Consider the following 18403-nt stretch of genomic DNA (forward strand, 5'->3'; position numbering starts at 1 on the left):
CAGCTAGCCTGCTCCAGACCTGTCTAACAGCCAGGCTTGGTTAATCCTGGTGCCTTATCTGTTCAGTCAGCAGTCACTTTGATCAGAAACCAATGTGTTTATTTCAGTTATTCTGTTTTCTCATCTATGTATTTTTGCTGAATTTTTAGCTTGCATTAAAATACCACAGGTAGCCTACATATCGGCAACATGCAGGCTACATATTTTATTTATTTCAGTCAAGTAAAGCCAGTATTTACTGCTTTATTATGGAGCTAAATTAGGGCCAAATGTTTTGTTAATTTGAAAAAAGAAATTGTAATAGAAAAACTAAAACTTGAAATTGAAAACTTTAGATTTTGTCTAAAACTTGAAAAATACAACCATGTATTCAAACTAAAAATAAGTTTGCCAAATTTTTTTCAGTTTAAATAAAATATTGATTTATTTCTGGAAGTATTTTGAAGAAATTATTTGTTTTTACTTTTCACTTTTCCATATTTTGATATTTTAGGACTTATTTTTTTCAGTTCGACGTTTTATGTTTTCAAAGTAAAAGCTTATTATAGATAACTCTCTGTCCTTACATCGATGACAGATTGATCATGAAAGTGGTCATGTTCAAGATCATGTTTGGGTAAAAAACTAATAGCCTATCTAACCGGGATTTGGATGTGAATGAGGAAATGTCAGATAGCTGCTTCAGGCTCCGCAGGAGGGCAGCAGTCAGAGAGAAACTTGTTGAAGTAAATCTCCTGTACGCATGGTCAGGAGCCATAGTCGTCAATTTGTGACGCACTCGGTGTCTTGGTCTCTGAAACCGATCTGTTTCCCTCATCTCAGGCTAAACAAACTCAGAGCTTTCACAAAACCTGCTTTCTGAAACAGGACCAAGATCTGTTCCATTTTAGTTTCATGGTCTGTCAGATCAGTGTCTTTTTTTCTTGTGGTGATCCCTGTTTTATAGTTTATGGGTGTTTGTTTACATGGTTTATTCTGTTATTTTCTGTTGTTTGATTCTCGCCTTGCTTCTGTCATTCTCTCTGCCTCCCTGCATGTCTGTCTCATTGTTTCGATTGCATGTCACCTGCTCGTTAACTGAGGGCTGTTTCACAAAAGCATAATTTAGAGATCCAGGATAACAGGAAAGGCGAGTCTTGAATGATCAGTGCATCCTGGCTTTATCTATTTCACAAAGGCCAAACCAGGCTGAGGAGGAGCGACTATGTCAAACCAGGTGTAATTAATTCAGATAATTGTGCGTCAACGGCTCTCTTCAAGAGACCACACAGTTGATCACAGATTTATTGATGCTGAAATGTAAAACATGTGTGCAGCATACTTTAAAAATAGTGAGAAACCGCGAATAAAGTAGGTTTACGAGAAATAAACGCACACAATTAAGAAAAGACGAGAACAAAATGGCGAGAAAAGGCCTAGCAGACAATAGCAGACCAACTCAACGCGTATGTAGTAGTCATAATTACAATGTTACCATTGAAAGAGTTAGGCTACTTATCAATTTCACAAATTAACAGATGTAGGCCTACACTTTGCCTTTAAAGTGAGCAGTGTACATTAATATGTCAGGAAATGTATTACAGACACTAATCCACACACAATATATAGGCTAGGTGAGAGAAGGGGAACAACCTAACACATTTTGGTTTGGACTAAATAATTTTAAAAAACTGAGTTTGATTGATCATATTTTTAAACAAGCAACACACACATCTCTGCTACGAATGAACACTTTTGTTTCTAGGACCTACCGTTCTTGTACAATTGCGCCGAATGTGGAGGGAGTGAAATGTTACAATTTACCCCATGGGCAGGGTAAAATGGAGATAAAAAGAGATTCTGAGGAAATTGACTGGGAAATCTAGAAACTTGAAAGAGAAGTGATAATTTCAGTGCACACAGTAAGCATGACTATAACACAATGCTCACAAAGCTCCCAGCAGGTGGGTGATCACAGTAAAAATAAAAGGTCAAAAAACATTGTGGTGTCCTCTCCCTGTTGTTTCATGAATAAACAGAACACTCTGTCCAGGGAACAGGGACTATAATTTGGAAGGATTATACAACTAACCTAATAATGACAAACTTTGTGCCACCAATGCCAAATAAAATACATGCACATCGAAACGTAGCACATGCTCCTTAATATTGCAGCACTCTCCCAGTCCATCTGCAGAGCCACTCTAGGAGTGGCAGAGAATTCACCTGAGGACACAAAATGTAGCCAAATTTTTGTAATATGTAATCCATGTCACCTGCAATTTGGTAGAATTTTTCTGTAATGTAGCACATTCTTCTTTGGCCAGGGAAGGTAACGAAGATATGAGAAAATCATTTCACTGCCAATAATACAGTATATTCCGATAAAGGTATGGAGCTAAATTAGGGCCAAATGTTTTGTTAATTTGAAAAAAGAAATTGTAATAGAAAAACTAAAACTTCAAATTGAAAACTTACAACCAAAGACATCTTTTGAAGACGTACAGTGTTAAAAGTTATTGTATTGCAATGTGAAAAGCCCACATAAACTGTTCTGTATGAGACTGTTGCTAATAGTCCAACTGTTCTGTCTCCAATAGAAAGTTCCATGTCCTATCTGTTTCTTGAAATTTACACCACAGTTTGTAGAGATCCATGCTAGCATGTGTGGAGAAAGATAATTTGTATGCGGTACTTTTATGTTAATTTTCAATGTATATGTAACTTGAGTACTTGTTTTTTCTATTCGTACCAGTGTGTCTCACATGTGCTTTTGTAGAGAAAAGGACCATCTTAAGATGACCGAGACACCTGCTGCGAGCCAGAACAACGGAGAGGAGCACATCAAAAGGTAAATACTGTGTTGTCTAAATACATAAACATCTTCATCCTACACAGATCTTAATTCTGGAGCTTTTGTGATCAAAATGAGTAGCTATTTATTGATTCTAAGTTTTGTTTGGCAGTGTTGATGATGTATTGGATGCCATGTGTGGAAGAGTTGACCTAGAGAAACAGTTTAACATCCAAATCTCCAGAACAAACATTCTGGAGAGAGGCCTACTGCAGTGGCAGAGTCAAAAAAAAAAATTAACCCATTGCTGCTCTGAAAGTGACACTCTTTGGGGAGGCAGGAGTGGACACAGGTGCTCTCCGAAAATAATTTCTCACAGGTAAAACAAAAGGAAACATATTTGAGTCCACAGAACAGTCTCTATGAATAATGGGCAGCTCACCCAAATCACAAAGAAATGTTACACTTTTATTAGTAATATGTCCAACTACCAGCTAAGGTCTGTCCTCGAGTTATGTATTAGGTTTTCTATAATGTACAAAAATTAATAAAACAACAACCCAAATTAGACAATCCTTACTAAAATGATCTGAATGGCTAAATAGAAATCAATTTTGAGTCATTATCTTGGTTGGGTTTCCAATTAAAGTAATATGGTCTAAATTAAATGGCTAGTAGTTCATTCACACGATAATAAAATATTACTTGACATAGGAGACCATAGACCAACACAGTTATTGTGTTCGTACTTGTGTCAATAGAAATGATTTCAGGAATTGAGAGCTGTTTCTTTGAGGGGCCAAAGCACCAGAGGAGTCCACGATACTCTCTGACTGACTTTGACAGCGGCCTGTACAAGTAGGTTTATTTTTATGCAAGTCGGGACAAACCGTTTCTTTCTGTGAAATGTCTTTAAAAACATTCATGCTGAATTTGTGTAAATAGGACTGTTGGAGAGATTTTGGCAGTAAGTTTGGCAAAAAGTGGAACGGCCCCTGCCTTTTTCAGCCCATGGACTTAGTGACCTCTGTAGTGGGCAGATAAACCCAGTGACTCTCAATACCGATGCAGTTGCAGATGTCCAGATGCGAGAGTTAATTGATCAGGTATGACCTCTGTATGAAGAAAATGCTGGGTTGATCAAGTATTCCTCGTCAAAAAATATTTTCATGTGTTTAGATGGGAAAGAAATTTTCTTCCTGTGAATTCAATTTTTATTTTCATGTTGAAATGTCAACTGAACATTCAATTGAAGGTCTTTCTGATGAAATCATAAATCATTGTTCGGTATGTTAGGACATATATTTCTGTTTGTACAGTAAAATTAATAAAAGGTATTTTTTTTTGTAGCAATTGTTTCCCTGTCTACTATTGCAGTGCCATTGTACTCCATGCAGTTCTGAGGCTGCAGCCTATGTTGGAACAACTGAGAGAAGGCCTGCAGCTGTATGACCTTCTTTCGCTAATCAGGCAGTACCCAGGTATCTGCCAGCCCCTGTTTGTTCCCGGTGAAGATGTAAAAGTAAGCAAAACAAGACCATTTAGTATTATTATATGAAGAAATGCTTAACTGCTATGACATTTTATAATTAAATGGTGACATGATATACAATTTTATCTCATCATAGGTTAATGCAGAGTTTGTCATGGCATCCATTCTTCCTCAACTGAGTGACAAAGGGACTTCCAGGCATCAGATTGAGCTGGAGATGATTATGAAGTTGAACGTATACAGTTGTTAATGTTCTGCAAATCAAATATTCGAAAGCTCAGTAAAATTTTATGTTTTCATGACATTTGGAGCTGTAAAATTTTCCGGTACCACCTGTAATTATGCTGGTATTGAATATGTTAACGTTATTTTCTACCTGAAAATTTTTGATAATGGTAATAGGTATTATGGACCAGGGTAGCACTTTTTTTGAATACAAGGCTGTAATCACAATGAGTATACATACAGAGAACATACATACAAATGATTGTTTCCCTAAACCCATTGTTCTTAATGAAAGCCTTTACAAATCTATCACTTTTCTATGTAGAAATTATTATCATTATTGCCAATAATGAAAGTATACATAATGGCATATATTCATTGTGTTTGGCTCAGATGGTCATCTCTAAATCATTTAGAAATTTGACTTCTTCTGTGGCTGAGTACCTTTGTCTAATTCACTCTTTTAATTGCAGTAAGGAATAACATTTGCAATGGTCACATAACACTTGTTGTTTTATCCGTTTGCTTCATAGCTGAAGACCAGGGGCATGTAGATGACCAAGATGGCCTACATTCCATCACACCTGCCAGGTTTCTCCAGTGGATCACAGGCCAAGGTCACATCCCACATCTTCCCTCAGAGAAGTTTTGTCGTTTTGCTGTAACGATCAAGTTTAACCATGACTGTAGTGCAGACTTTGGCCATCACAGTGTTTGTTACCCCGTTGTGTCAACATGTGCCAAGAATATTGTACTACCTGTAAAACATATGAGGCCTTATGACCAATTCAAAAAGGTTCTAATTGAGGCTTTTCATCTGGGCCAACAGTTTAACATGGTGTAAATATTTACCATCAACTGATGGTACCTTTTTCTAGGTTGAACTACAACCTACAGTAAATGATAAATGTTTAGCACCAGTTGCTACTGTTTTACTTATGTTCTGATTAATGAAATACATTTCTTAGTAATACGGTGTTCCAAAATCCATATTTGGAAAGAGGAATTAGTCGAGAGTAAACATTAAATTATTGTTTAATAGCAGTACTGTTGAGTATTTCATGCAAACATCTCATCTAGATGTCTGGCTAATTGGCATCATGTTGTCTCACTCACAAGTTGCAGCCCAGCACTCTGAGAAGCAGTTAAAGAATGTTTGTACCATGTAGCTTCACTGCTGTCAGAAACAATAAACATTTAAAACAAGTTCAATGTACAATTTTTGTAACACATTAGTGTTAAGCTGGTTTTCGAAACAAAATTTTTGCATCTACGGTACATGATTTAGCACATAGTTCAATACAGCCAAATAAATAAAAGTATTAAGAAGAGTAATGTGAACAGAACGGATACCATGCTGATGCCAGTATCAATATAGGCTCTTTTGTATTTTATTCAATGCGACCTAAGCTGTTGTTCAGCTTTTAAACCATTTTAAGCACTTTGATATTAGTAAACATTCAAATTCTCTGCAATGTGAATTTGGAAAGAATTAGCTCTGTTATCACTTTAATTAATTTGATACTGATGATTGGAAACCACATAAAATCAGTTTTAATAAATTATATAAAATAATGATGCTACAAAATTAACTTTACATTATCTTGCACCAACTTTTCATCAGTAATGTAATACACCATGAAAATATAATTTCCAAGCTTTATCATGGAATACGTTTTCAGGGATTTGGTTGTGTTTAAAATATTTTAATTAAATGAAACAACTGTAATAATCAATACAAGCAAAATGTAATTAGTACCTCTGTCAGGTCTGGAGCATCAACAGGATTCAGGAGGAGCCCCATCATCCACAGTTGTTGCGGGGACAGACCGAACCTTTAGGTGTCACATTGAACACAGCAGATGCTCTCCAAAGTGACACTGAACGATGACAAATAAGCTGTAGAAATAAACAGAAGAGCTGGTTCCACCGGTTAGTTAAAATTAAACTGGTTTGAGATTCTAAACCGCACCAGAATAGTAAAAACAGATATCAACCCAACTCTATCCAGTGGTAAGAATACAGTAAAATCAAGAAACCATATAAAATACATAACCGCCTCACAGGCTGTGAAAAGCACACTATCTAGCGATATCTGGACCTAGCTATATTAAATATATTATGGCTTCCAGTCAGATATGCATTTCTTTTGAGCTATGTGGATCTGACTTATTTAGAAGAGTTTAATACTTGCCCTATTATGTGCCTTTCATGTTAGGTGTTTTATGTGGTTTCTTTGTTTTGACTTTATCTTTTTGGAAACGTGTGCAGACCTTTGCTTCATGTTTTGTGTTGTTTGTTGTCGAGGCCTCTGGATGTGTGTGACCACTTCACAGTACATAAAGAAAACATACCTTTGGATGTTTACACTCTTTCCTGACAGGAAACTCCCCCTTCCACAGCCTCTAATGGTGAACATGCGTCATGTTTTCCACTCCTTGGTCACCTCTTACTCTAAAAAGAAACCGTCATACATAAAGAAATAAATAAAAAGTTTTTTAAATAAAAATGCATCATTAAATGTTTCAAAATTTAAAAAAAAAGATACGTTAACTTCTAAAATCCAAGACAAAAAAATCCAAAGCACTCTCTTTTAAACAAATAAAATACCTTTATTGTAATGGTATTATCAAACAAGACTTTAAATACCCACTTCAACGTGCTTTGGCATCAGGGAGTCCCTGATGAAGGCTTGATGCCAAAACGTGTTTTAGCACGCATTTCAATTGTTTTATGACCATGCAATTATAATAATGGTCATCTTACTGGACAAAACATTGGTCAAATGAAGAATACTGGTGCTCATGACCAGTATACCATTTGTTTGAGAATTGTCAAATGAAAAACGCTGTACATCCTTAACAAGCAGTTGATAAACATATGACTGAGGTAGGAAGTACCACAGTGAACCACACTTGGTCTTACCTTAATGGAAAGCCATACTTCTGCACTGCCTCCAAGAAGAAATCAAGTGCAGTGGATGCTTTATTATTGGTCGCAGCACCTAGGTACATGATCTGAAGAAGAGAATCACTCACTGGAAATTAAATAAAAGCATTTCATTTTTCAAACCTATAACAAGAAGTAGAACCATGTCTGTCATTTTGAATCTCATTTAGTAGTCATCATACCTTTTGTGAGAAGCCATCAATCCCTCCAAAAATAATAAGGCCATATCTGTTGGGGGGGACGACACTGAATCAGTTTGATGTAGTACTTATATGTAAATTTCTTTGCTGATGCAAAACAAGAGTGTTAAAAATGTGGTGGGGAATTTTTGGGGAATATTATTTTTTTCATTTTTAATATATCATACTGAGCCTGAGCTTTGATTTGACACAGAGGTTAACAAAGACAATCCACGTTAAAGGCATAAAAAAAACTTGAGCTAGTTACTGAAATGAGTGTGAAATTCACAACACTAGCTAGCTTTAGTAGGATGAAGCTAACAGTTCATGCTAATCCTAGCGAAGCTTCATTTCCAGCTTTGTCCAGTTGTCCAACTCAAACGCATTTTCCCTTTATGTGTGTCCCTGCGATAAAATAATTAGCCACTGTGGCATAATGTCACCAAAGAATATATTCAAAACGGCCCATATATTTCACATGTCTTACCTGTGCATTGGCACCAGCGGGTTGCCTTGGCGCTGCGGACGCCATGGAGACTGAATGCAGCGGTGCGTTCATGGTCGTATGTGTAAGTGGGAGAAGTCCATTCTTAAAGTGTTGCTGCTGAACCACACAAACTGGCACAATTTATTGCTCGTATAGTGTAACGTATTGTCAAAACAGCTTTTTAAAGGGAAGCTGGCATTAGTTTGTTTACTGCATATGGTGGAAAGAAAGCATTGAGCCACGGTTCTTGCAGTGCCTACGTTTCTTGAAGGCAACATGACTGAGGAGAGTCCTCTTCCTTCTTTGTTAGACTGTCAACGCCCCTCTCCGTTAAACCACGCCCCCTACGCAAAATCGGGGCCAAAACTCTGAAACTGAAAAGAAATTGATCTAAAACTGAAAAATAGATTTGAAAGTGAAAAAAAAGATTTGATGCAGTAAAAAAAATAAGCTTTGACTGAAAACATAAAACGTGGAACTGAAAAAAATTTTGTCCTAAAATATCAAAACAAGGAAAAGTGAAAAATAAAAACAAATAATTTCTTCTAAATACTTCCAGAAATAAATGAATATTTTATTTAAACTGAAAAAAAATTGGCAAACTTATTTTTAGTTTGAATATATGGTTGTATTTTTCAAGTTTTAGACAAAAACTTAAGTTTTCAATTTGAAGTTTTAGTTTTTCTATTACAATTTCTTTTTTCAAATTAACAAAACATTTGGCCCTAATTTAGCTCCATACCTTTATCGGAATATACTGTATTATTGGCAGTGAAATGATTTTCTCATATCTTCGTTACCTTCCCTGGCCAAAGAAGAATGTGCTACATTACAGAAAAATTCTACCAAATTGCAGGTGACATGGATTACATATTACAAAAATTTGGCTACATTTTGTGTCCTCAGGTGAATTCTCTGCCACTCCTAGAGTGGCTCTGCAGATGGACTGGGAGAGTGCTGCAATATTAAGGAGCATGTGCTACGTTTCGATGTGCATGTATTTTATTTGGCATTGGTGGCACAAAGTTTGTCATTATTAGGTTAGTTGTATAATCCTTCCAAATTATAGTCCCTGTTCCCTGGACAGAGTGTTCTGTTTATTCATGAAACAACAGGGAGAGGACACCACAATGTTTTTTGACCTTTTATTTTTACTGTGATCACCCACCTGCTGGGAGCTTTGTGAGCATTGTGTTATAGTCATGCTTACTGTGTGCACTGAAATTATCACTTCTCTTTCAAGTTTCTAGATTTCCCAGTCAATTTCCTCAGAATCTCTTTTTATCTCCATTTTACCCTGCCCATGGGGTAAATTGTAACATTTCACTCCCTCCACATTCGGCGCAATTGTACAAGAACGGTAGGTCCTAGAAACAAAAGTGTTCATTCGTAGCAGAGATGTGTGTGTTGCTTGTTTAAAAATATGATCAATCAAACTCAGTTTTTTAAAATTATTTAGTCCAAACCAAAATGTGTTAGGTTGTTCCCCTTCTCTCACCTAGCCTATATATTGTGTGTGGATTAGTGTCTGTAATACATTTCCTGACATATTAATGTACACTGCTCACTTTAAAGGCAAAGTGTAGGCCTACATCTGTTAATTTGTGAAATTGATAAGTAGCCTAACTCTTTCAATGGTAACATTGTAATTATGACTACTACATACGCGTTGAGTTGGTCTGCTATTGTCTGCTAGGCCTTTTCTCGCCATTTTGTTCTCGTCTTTTCTTAATTGTGTGCGTTTATTTCTCGTAAACCTACTTTATTCGCGGTTTCTCACTATTTTTAAAGTATGCTGCACACATGTTTTACATTTCAGCATCAATAAATCTGTGATCAACTGTGTGGTCTCTTGAAGAGAGCCGTTGACGCACAATTATCTGAATTAATTACACCTGGTTTGACATAGTCGCTCCTCCTCAGCCTGGTTTGGCCTTTGTGAAATAGATAAAGCCAGGATGCACTGATCATTCAAGACTCGCCTTTCCTGTTATCCTGGATCTCTTAATTATGCTTTTGTGAAACAGCCCTCAGTTAACGAGCAGGTGACATGCAATCGAAACAATGAGACAGACATGCAGGGAGGCAGAGAGAATGACAGAAGCAAGGCGAGAATCAAACAACAGAAAATAACAGAATAAACCATGTAAACAAACACCCATAAACTATTAAACAGGGATCACCACAAGAAAAAAAGACACTGATCTGACAGACCATGAAACTAAAATGGAACAGATCTTGGTCCTGTTTCAGAAAGCAGGTTTTGTGAAAGCTCTGAGTTTGTTTAGCCTGAGATGAGGGAAACAGATCGGTTTCAGAGACCAAGATCAGTGGCCTGTACTACGAAGGGAGTTCAACCTACTCAGAGTTAGCTCGGGGTTATCAGGTAAACTCAGGGTTGACAAACTCTGACCTCCTACACTGGAGTTAAACAGAGTTAGACGGTGAATAAGATGTAAAAGGGGCGTGTTCAGCCATGCAGAGTTTTTTCACAATGGTGCATGCTTCGTATTTTCTCCAGAAAAAATGCACGTTGATTGTGTCAGGATATGATGAATGTAATGGCTCAATCTAATATCGTGGCGACCAACAAAGCCAGAGAGGCTTGTTGGCATCACATTTAGTAAAATTGTAATTATCTTCTCAGTGTTGTTGTAGTTCAAATCTGTATTATGTGTTTTATGGGCTCTTCTTTTATGTGTAATATGATTAAGATGTAAAGGTACAACTGCTCAGAAGGTCCATTGTAATAGAAAAAAAGAAGCCAGCCAAGAGGGGTAATAATCCGAGACAAAATTTACTTTCCAAGATTAGGTACAAGTAAACAACTTGAATATTCTCTGACATTATAGTCACATATTTATGAGAGAAACTTAACTTTGCAATGCTACATCATCACATTCATCTGCCGTGTATTATGCATGCAGTGGAAAGTTATATTAGACTTTGCAATTGGATTTAGCAGTGAGGAAATACTCGTGAGTTTAGCCCACAAAAACTATCATGCACCTTAGAGAATTTGCCGTGGATTGGGCATATTCAGAAGAAAACACCAAAGTGATTTTTGTTTTTTTGTGACTTTAATTTCAGGGAATTTCCGATTTTTGTTCTTATAAATTTGACACTAGATTTATTTCTCAGTTTATCAACCCCGACCCTAGCTCCGTATTTTTTGGACTCGTAAAATAGTCAATCTAAATATTTGAAAACACTTAGGAGAATTCAATTATAGCCTACAGATGGGCTACTTCTAAGAAACTGTCCCTTTAATAAATTAACTCTCTCCTGTCTAAAATCACCAAGGATGCAAGGCTCGCTGTATGAACGTCAATAACTTAATTTCAACTGCAATGGCAGTGAAACAAAGGATCCAAATCTAAACATATTTTATCAAGTGGTGTGTAATAATAGCCTACTTCTCATCATCAACACTGAGTACAGATGTGGTGTGTAGTCCACGTATACAGGGTAACCTGGAGCAGGTTTTTAGAGATGCAGCGTAAATTGCCACGTCAACAGACCTCGGCTAACACATCCACCTTTCGCAGTACGGGTTAATCAAGTTACACCCGATGTCACAAAGTTACTCCTGACAACACGTTCTCACTCCCGACTCGTCACATATCTGCTTGGTCAAGGCACTTTGCCATCACTATTTAGCGATCTGGGTACCCCATTTGCGTCATTTATTGACGTTTAGGGCAGCGCGGTCAAGTTATCAACACTTAGCAACAACAAATATACTTCAACTTCCGGTCAAGTTAGCAACAATAAATATGCAACATCTTAGACTTAGGGTCTTTCTCAATCTGTGTTCTTGTGTTCTTTTGTGGCCCAAGTACTGTCCCAATACACAAGTTTGCATTTTGGCAAGAACGGTTAAAATCCCCGGAAGTTTTCTTGACACGCCCCTTTTACCGAGGATGCATCGGTTGGTAACTTGTGTGAACTTGACGGCACAGATATCCCAGCATTCATTTCGGCATTCAAGCAAGGAAAGAAGCTGAGAGAGAGGCTAACAACAGAAAGTCTTTTACTATTTTCATACGTTGTTTCATCACTAAGTCCTCTTCTGAGAAGTTTTGAGGCGAGAAATCAACTGTGTAGATGTAAAATACTGGCAGTTTTACTAAAAATGATGGCGAATTGAAAATGTGCGTAAAGACCCACAGCTGTAAGATAGTTTTAACGTTCATACCGCTGTTATTCTGTCATTGCGTTCTGAGTAATTTTGTAAGGTTTTAACTTAAATCAACAGACATCTGGATGATGTACAGAAAAATAGTGATGTACAAAAAAATCTGGTCTTGTGAAAAATTAAACAAATAGAAAGAAAGGGGACTGTCTTTGCTTTATTACTATTAATATTATTATATTAGACATTACATTGTTAGTGTACAGTAGAGTTGTGGTCATAGTATTTGCCTTTTATTTGCTTTAAAAAAATTTTTTTTTATGTATGAGCAAATATATCTTGTTAAGTTAAAACCTACATTTATTTGATTCTGAGCTTTTTGTTTTGGGGGATAAAACCTGGCTGTTATAATTATTAGACCGACAAACAGAAATGCAGGTGGCCTTTGTGCTGGGGGTATTGCGCAATGCCAGCAAGAATGCAGCTTCTCAAACAGTCAGCAGCCTTTTGTGTGCTTGTGACATTGCAAGTTCATTCTTCCAAGAATGACTAGCAAGAATGTTCTCCCCAAGAACACAAGTCCGTTCTTTGCATTCTTGGTTTTGAGAAACACCCTTAGACTTTTGCGTATCGAAACATAGCCATTTTGAAACGGTGCGTTATTAAAGTCGTGAAACATTGCAGTTTGGTTAGGTTTAGGCACAAAAAGTATTTGGTTGGGTTTAGGTAACAAAACTACTTGGTTAAGGTTAGGAAAGATCATGGTTTGGGTTCTCATAACTACTTAATATTACTTCAGTTAACACGTAAGTTAACAAACTCACTTGCTAGCCTACATCAATTTATGTAACTTGCCTAAATAAAAATATTTAATAATGATCTTTTGGTTCACATGGGAAACGAACCCCGGTCTCCTGGTTCAATGTCCGGGTTCTGGCCCTCCACCCACCTCCTTACCCAGTCTTTTGTGTTATATAGGGTCATATAGGGTCTATCCCTGTAGCGATGTTGAACTATGACGGTAAAGGGACACCGAGTGCGTCACAAATTGACGACTATGGCTCCTGACCATGCATCCAGGAGGTTTACTTCAACAAGTTTCTCTCTGACTGCTCCCCTCCTGCAGAGCCTGAAGCAGCTATCTGACATTTCCTCATTCACATCCAAATCCCGGATAGATAAGCTATTAGTTTTTTACCCAAACATGATCTTGAACATGACCACTTTCATGATCAATCTGTCATCGATGTAAGGACAGAGAGTTATCTCCGCACATCGTGGATTTATCCTCAGCACAGAATAAAATGTAGGCTTCACGGTCTTCTTTAAAACTTTGGGACTCTGTGGACATTAAGGCAGCTGTCAGGTTGGCAACAGTTGCACTGAAACACTTACTGTGGGCTACATTACTGTAGTAGGCTAATCACTGTTTAAACTAATCTGTATAAAACTGATCAATGAACAGTAATCTTTCATATTGTAGTCACACTGATTGGAGCATATTGTTGTGATTATGTTGGATATGATGTGAATATTTCTGAGTGAGGATGACTGCAGTGCAGCTGAAACAAATAAATGTACTTTAAAAGTGAGTTTTTCATTATTAGCTGCTGATAGTTGTGTTGTGTTGAATGTGTTTTGATATCATTTCATTAAATGCGAAATGAGCAAGATTTTATTAATGTAAAATAGACATCTACAACTTTACATCAGTTTGAACTGAAATGGAAATTATGTCCATAAAGAGTCCAATCCAGACGTCTTTTAAGGGTTTTATTCTTTGCGAAGGGTCAGACAGACATACAGAGTGCAAACAGTCTGCAGAGTGTAAGACAAAGAGCCAGTGAAGAAACAGGTGACTTTATACTGTAAGGGTATTACACAGCTATCCAAGGGAGGAAGGGAGTAGGGACCAGCTGTCCTGAGATGAAGGCCCATCAAGGACAGTCAGATAAGAAAACTCTAACGAGCATCTTTCCCATGGGAAACTTCACCTAGCTGTAACATAATAAAATAATCAAATACCACACAGTGAAACACTGGTCTATTCTGATGAAGCATGCAGGGTGAAACAGTAAACACAGTAAAATATCAAATTTCCATCAGAGAACCTAGACACATTTTCCACTGGAAAAAAATAATTAATTGGCTAACCTACTGAGTTGGACTGTGACTTTACAATCACAGGTCCATGAGTATCCTAAACTGTGTCTAATCTGTTCAAATAATATTTTCATCTTCAGTCATTGCCACCGGCATTTTTTTCCGCCAGGTTACAGCTGAATAAATATAGCCTTAGTGTAGGCCTAATGGGCTGTAGTGTAAGGACTGTGGCTGGTTTTCGGTCTCGAATGCAGTACTCAGACTCAGAGGTGGTGAATGTAACTGGATTTGTTAACAGTTTGCTGGGTGTGAGAGGCTGGGTTCAGAGAGTTGAGGGTCCAGGGACAGCACTAGGTTGGGGATCTGGGAAAAGGGGGAAGTCCGCGGGGCATGGGCCCACAGGCCCAGGCGTGCGAGAGCAGGAGAGGAGTCTTAGCAGGAGAAGGGCCAGGCGGGGATATCTGCGGCACAGAAGAACAGGGTTAGCAGGAAACAGGCACAAGAACTAGTCTTAGAATGGCTCGAAGGTGACTGACTGGTAAGGCCAGTCTGCGATCTGGAGTTGAGTGGAGGCAGGAACCAGGTATAAAAGGCACAGCATAATGAGGTTGATGACTGGCAGCTGATAACAGGCTCCTGCATATCTGAATCCTCACCTGCAAAAAGGGACACCCCCGCACACACACACACACACACACACACACACACACACTACCCAGGAACAGGGGACCACACTTCCAAATTACACATATATATAAATTATATAAAATAAAAAAGAATAAGAAATAAAATACTGCTGCAAAGTACTAAAAAGTTCTCCACTAAATAAAATATTCTCAAAAAAATACCACAAATAGCTCATAAAATATAATAAAAAATATATAATAATATGGAGTACAGTGCAGCATTCTTCTTATTCTTTTATTCCATCTATGAGCATTATCAATCCCAGCTTGAAGGCCTGCTCAGATAAAAAAAAAAAAACTTTCCGAAGTCTAAAGTCTGTTTAAATCCCGAAAGGCATTTGCACTGTGCTTGTTTGTTTTTTTTTCCCTTGTTGCTGTCACATTCTCATTTGTGTTATAGTTATAGTGAGTTAACAACTTTGTGTTGCAAGAACCATACCCATCCCTACTGAGAAATGTCGGCCCACTGCTTTCGTCTCATCGACTTGTCCGTTGTATTTCACTAGGAAACCGAAGTGTTCCCAAACAGAAGACCTTAACAATAAGCAGGGACGGAGTGGGAGTAAAAAATGGTAGCGATGTGCGATACCACTTAATTCCTATATGATCCAATACCAAGTAATACCCAGGCTGGTATTGCAGATACCAATACTTTTTAAATATTTTATTTCTAGTTTAATGTGACCTCCCCCCTCCCTTTTCTGTATTTATGAGAGAAATAAGGAGTAGGCTGTAGCCTTACCAATTCAAAATAATAGCTGCATAATGACAAACTACTGTCATATTCTTTAATTATAATAAAAATATCCTGCTCAGAACTGCCGCATCTTTGTGACAGACTTAATCTCAGATGTTTAGCGAAGTTTGCGCTGTTGCCAAAGAATTTCACTGTCTTTGCACACATATCACACACAGCCTCATTACTACCTTCACAGCTAAAATACAGCCAGACGTGACTGTTTTTACAGTCAGCCAGTGTCAGTATTCAATTGCAGAAAATGTAAAGGGCTGCAGCGGCTCACTTCAAAGAAGCTCCGTCACAGAACCGTAGCACAAGCATGACTTTGACAGGCGGAAGGAGAAGTAGTTCCTATCAACCAAGTAGAATTAGACCATCCTGGTGACAGTAAGATACTTATGATAAAACACACATTCACTCCAAATGACTGAGTTTAGATATCAATCCTTTTATGAGTATCGATCCTAGAGCAGGAAATGTTGGAAATGTATCAGAAATATCGATACTTTAGGATCGATCCGCACATCACTAATAAATGGCCGTGGATTTGATCCAGACCAGCCCACCAGAACAGGCCACTGTATACTTCACCACGGCCGCCCTTCTAATGCAGGCACGTACAAGCAGGACCAGCCTCTAATAAGCCACCTAGCAGCATCACAGCCATTAATCACTATGTCAGTAGGCTACGACTTTAAAAAGGCACGGCCATAACCAGCTATGAGGTTACTGCGGTCCGGACCTTTGTAATTATATTTAGTCTGTAGCCTAATAATTAAACAAATTTGAATAAAAAAACGCGTTTCAGATTCTGGAGCTCTGCCAGTGTGGCTGTGAATTTTGGTACACAACAACTTTCTGTTTCATGGCAAATCATCGATATTGGAAGCCATGCCACGGGCACGCCATTCCATGAAAACTCACTGTTTGTTCAACTTGTAATTGTCAATAATAATGACATGATAATAAAAATGTAGTAGTAGACAGGGAAAATCTGAAGTTGGTTGCACTAATTCTCTAGGAGGAGTTTGTTAAAGTACGGAGTGTGTAAAAAATCCCAAAATGACCATAAACATTAAAATGGCCGACTTCCTGTTAGGTTTAGGCTATGGCTCCAAGAGACGTTTTTGTGCATCTGGACAAGATACACGTAACGCAGAAAATTCGTGCATGTAGGTGAAACGTGCGGCGGGGGCTGCTTCGTTAAAAGTCACTTCCTGTTGCCAGCAGGTGGCGCTATGACTGTGGGTGAATGTCGGCATGTACATGTGTTCAGGGCGGGACTCTCATCCTACATGTACAGTTTGGTCCAGATGTGAGCATATACACTGAAGTTACGACAACTTCCTGTGTCATGGCGAAGACTTGATCTCTGACGCCACGCCACGGACACGCCCATTGACGAAAACTCGCAAATAGCACAACTTTTCATCTTCAATGCCTTTAGATGCGTGAGTGAGCATAATTCTTTAGTGTGACAGTATGAAAAACTGTTTCGGTGCGCTGAGCGACTTTTGAGTTTTGAAAGCCATGATAGCACAGTCAATGTCCTTATAAGCTCTAAACATCTCGGGCTCAGTGTAACGTGTAACGGATCAGCATATATTTTATGAACTTTAAGAATCGTTAACATATTATTTCACTTCGTAAAAGTAGGTTACCATTTCTTGAAATTCAGCAAAAACGTGGCGTTAACCACGTTCAAACAATGTGAACAGCAAAGTGTCTGAAAAGGACCTTAATAAGTGAATGCATAATTCGGCAACACGGATGTTGTAGGCTAACTTTACCTGCCGAGATTTGCATCCACCTCTTCTCAGTATAAATGAGCGTTACCTCCCGCGAGGTGAATGCAATTCACGGCAGGCAGGCAGAATTCAGCACAACACCTGCGCTGCAAAACATCACTAGACCTTGTAGGAGCAAGTCCTGCTCACGCAGTTTACCAGAGGTAGATTGTGTCTGACATGACGCCGCTGTTTTTATTCCCCTATCTATGAAGTCGGCGAAAGTCAGCCAGTTATCTCAAACGCACCTGTTGACTACCAGTTATAGCGTGCTAACTTCAACAGCTGTTTTCCAAAGTTAACTTAGCTCTCCTTATTAGCTGGGCTCCTTACATGCTTGCTAATAACTGTTTTAAAGATGGGTCTCCAACACTGACAGCGTTGTGTTGGACAGATTTGTGCAACGTTGTTTCTGATGCCAACCATTCATTTCACAGAGGGGTCTGTTGTCTGTGTTTGAGAGAGCGAGGGGGAGAGAGAGAGCGACCGAGTGAGAAAATGGGTCACCAAATTTACTTGGACGGCTGTTAATCTACCTGGGCCTATGTGTGGGAAACACTGTATTATATATATTTTGTTAGTATTTTATATATTTTCTACTGAAACTGTCGATCAGCTGATGGTTTTAGGCTAGGTTTAGGCTGATTTAAAAATTGGTTACAAAGGTCTTGGGAATAAAAATCTAATTAACACAGTATTTACACCTGGTTACATGATAAAAAAAAAAATTGATATTTTTTGTACTTTAATTTTAATTTTAGATTTTCTTCCTGGAAGCCCACAACAGAAAACGTTCCACGTGGTACATCCTTGCCCACATGTTCCATGATGATGTTGGGAAGAGGATA

General features: G+C 38.1%; 1 protein-coding gene and 1 long non-coding RNA gene across 4 annotated transcripts in view; one reads left to right on the forward strand and one right to left on the reverse strand.

The window, feature by feature from the left end:
• The first annotated feature begins 4149 nt into the window (after nt 1-4149).
• Nucleotides 4150-5410, forward strand: LOC119913258. The gene is made up of 2 exons (XR_005446419.1): nt 4150-4295; nt 4402-5410. It is a non-coding gene; the product is annotated as an uncharacterized LOC119913258 (long non-coding RNA).
• Nucleotides 5411-14447: 9037 nt separating this feature from the next.
• Nucleotides 14448-18403, reverse strand: part of LOC119913259 — a 29256-nt gene continuing 25300 nt past the window's right edge. For all 3 annotated transcript variants that reach the window (XM_038732653.1, XM_038732654.1, XM_038732652.1), the window contains exon 14: nt 14448-14804. The gene's annotated coding sequence lies outside the window, so the exon portion shown is untranslated. The remainder of the gene's footprint in view (nt 14805-18403) is intronic.

Source organism: Micropterus salmoides, unplaced genomic scaffold, assembly GCF_014851395.1.
Source record: "Micropterus salmoides isolate LMB-PRFRI ecotype aquatic unplaced genomic scaffold, ASM1485139v1 Ms_hic_scaffold_2, whole genome shotgun sequence".
Taxonomy (NCBI): Eukaryota; Metazoa; Chordata; class Actinopteri; order Centrarchiformes; family Centrarchidae; genus Micropterus; species Micropterus salmoides.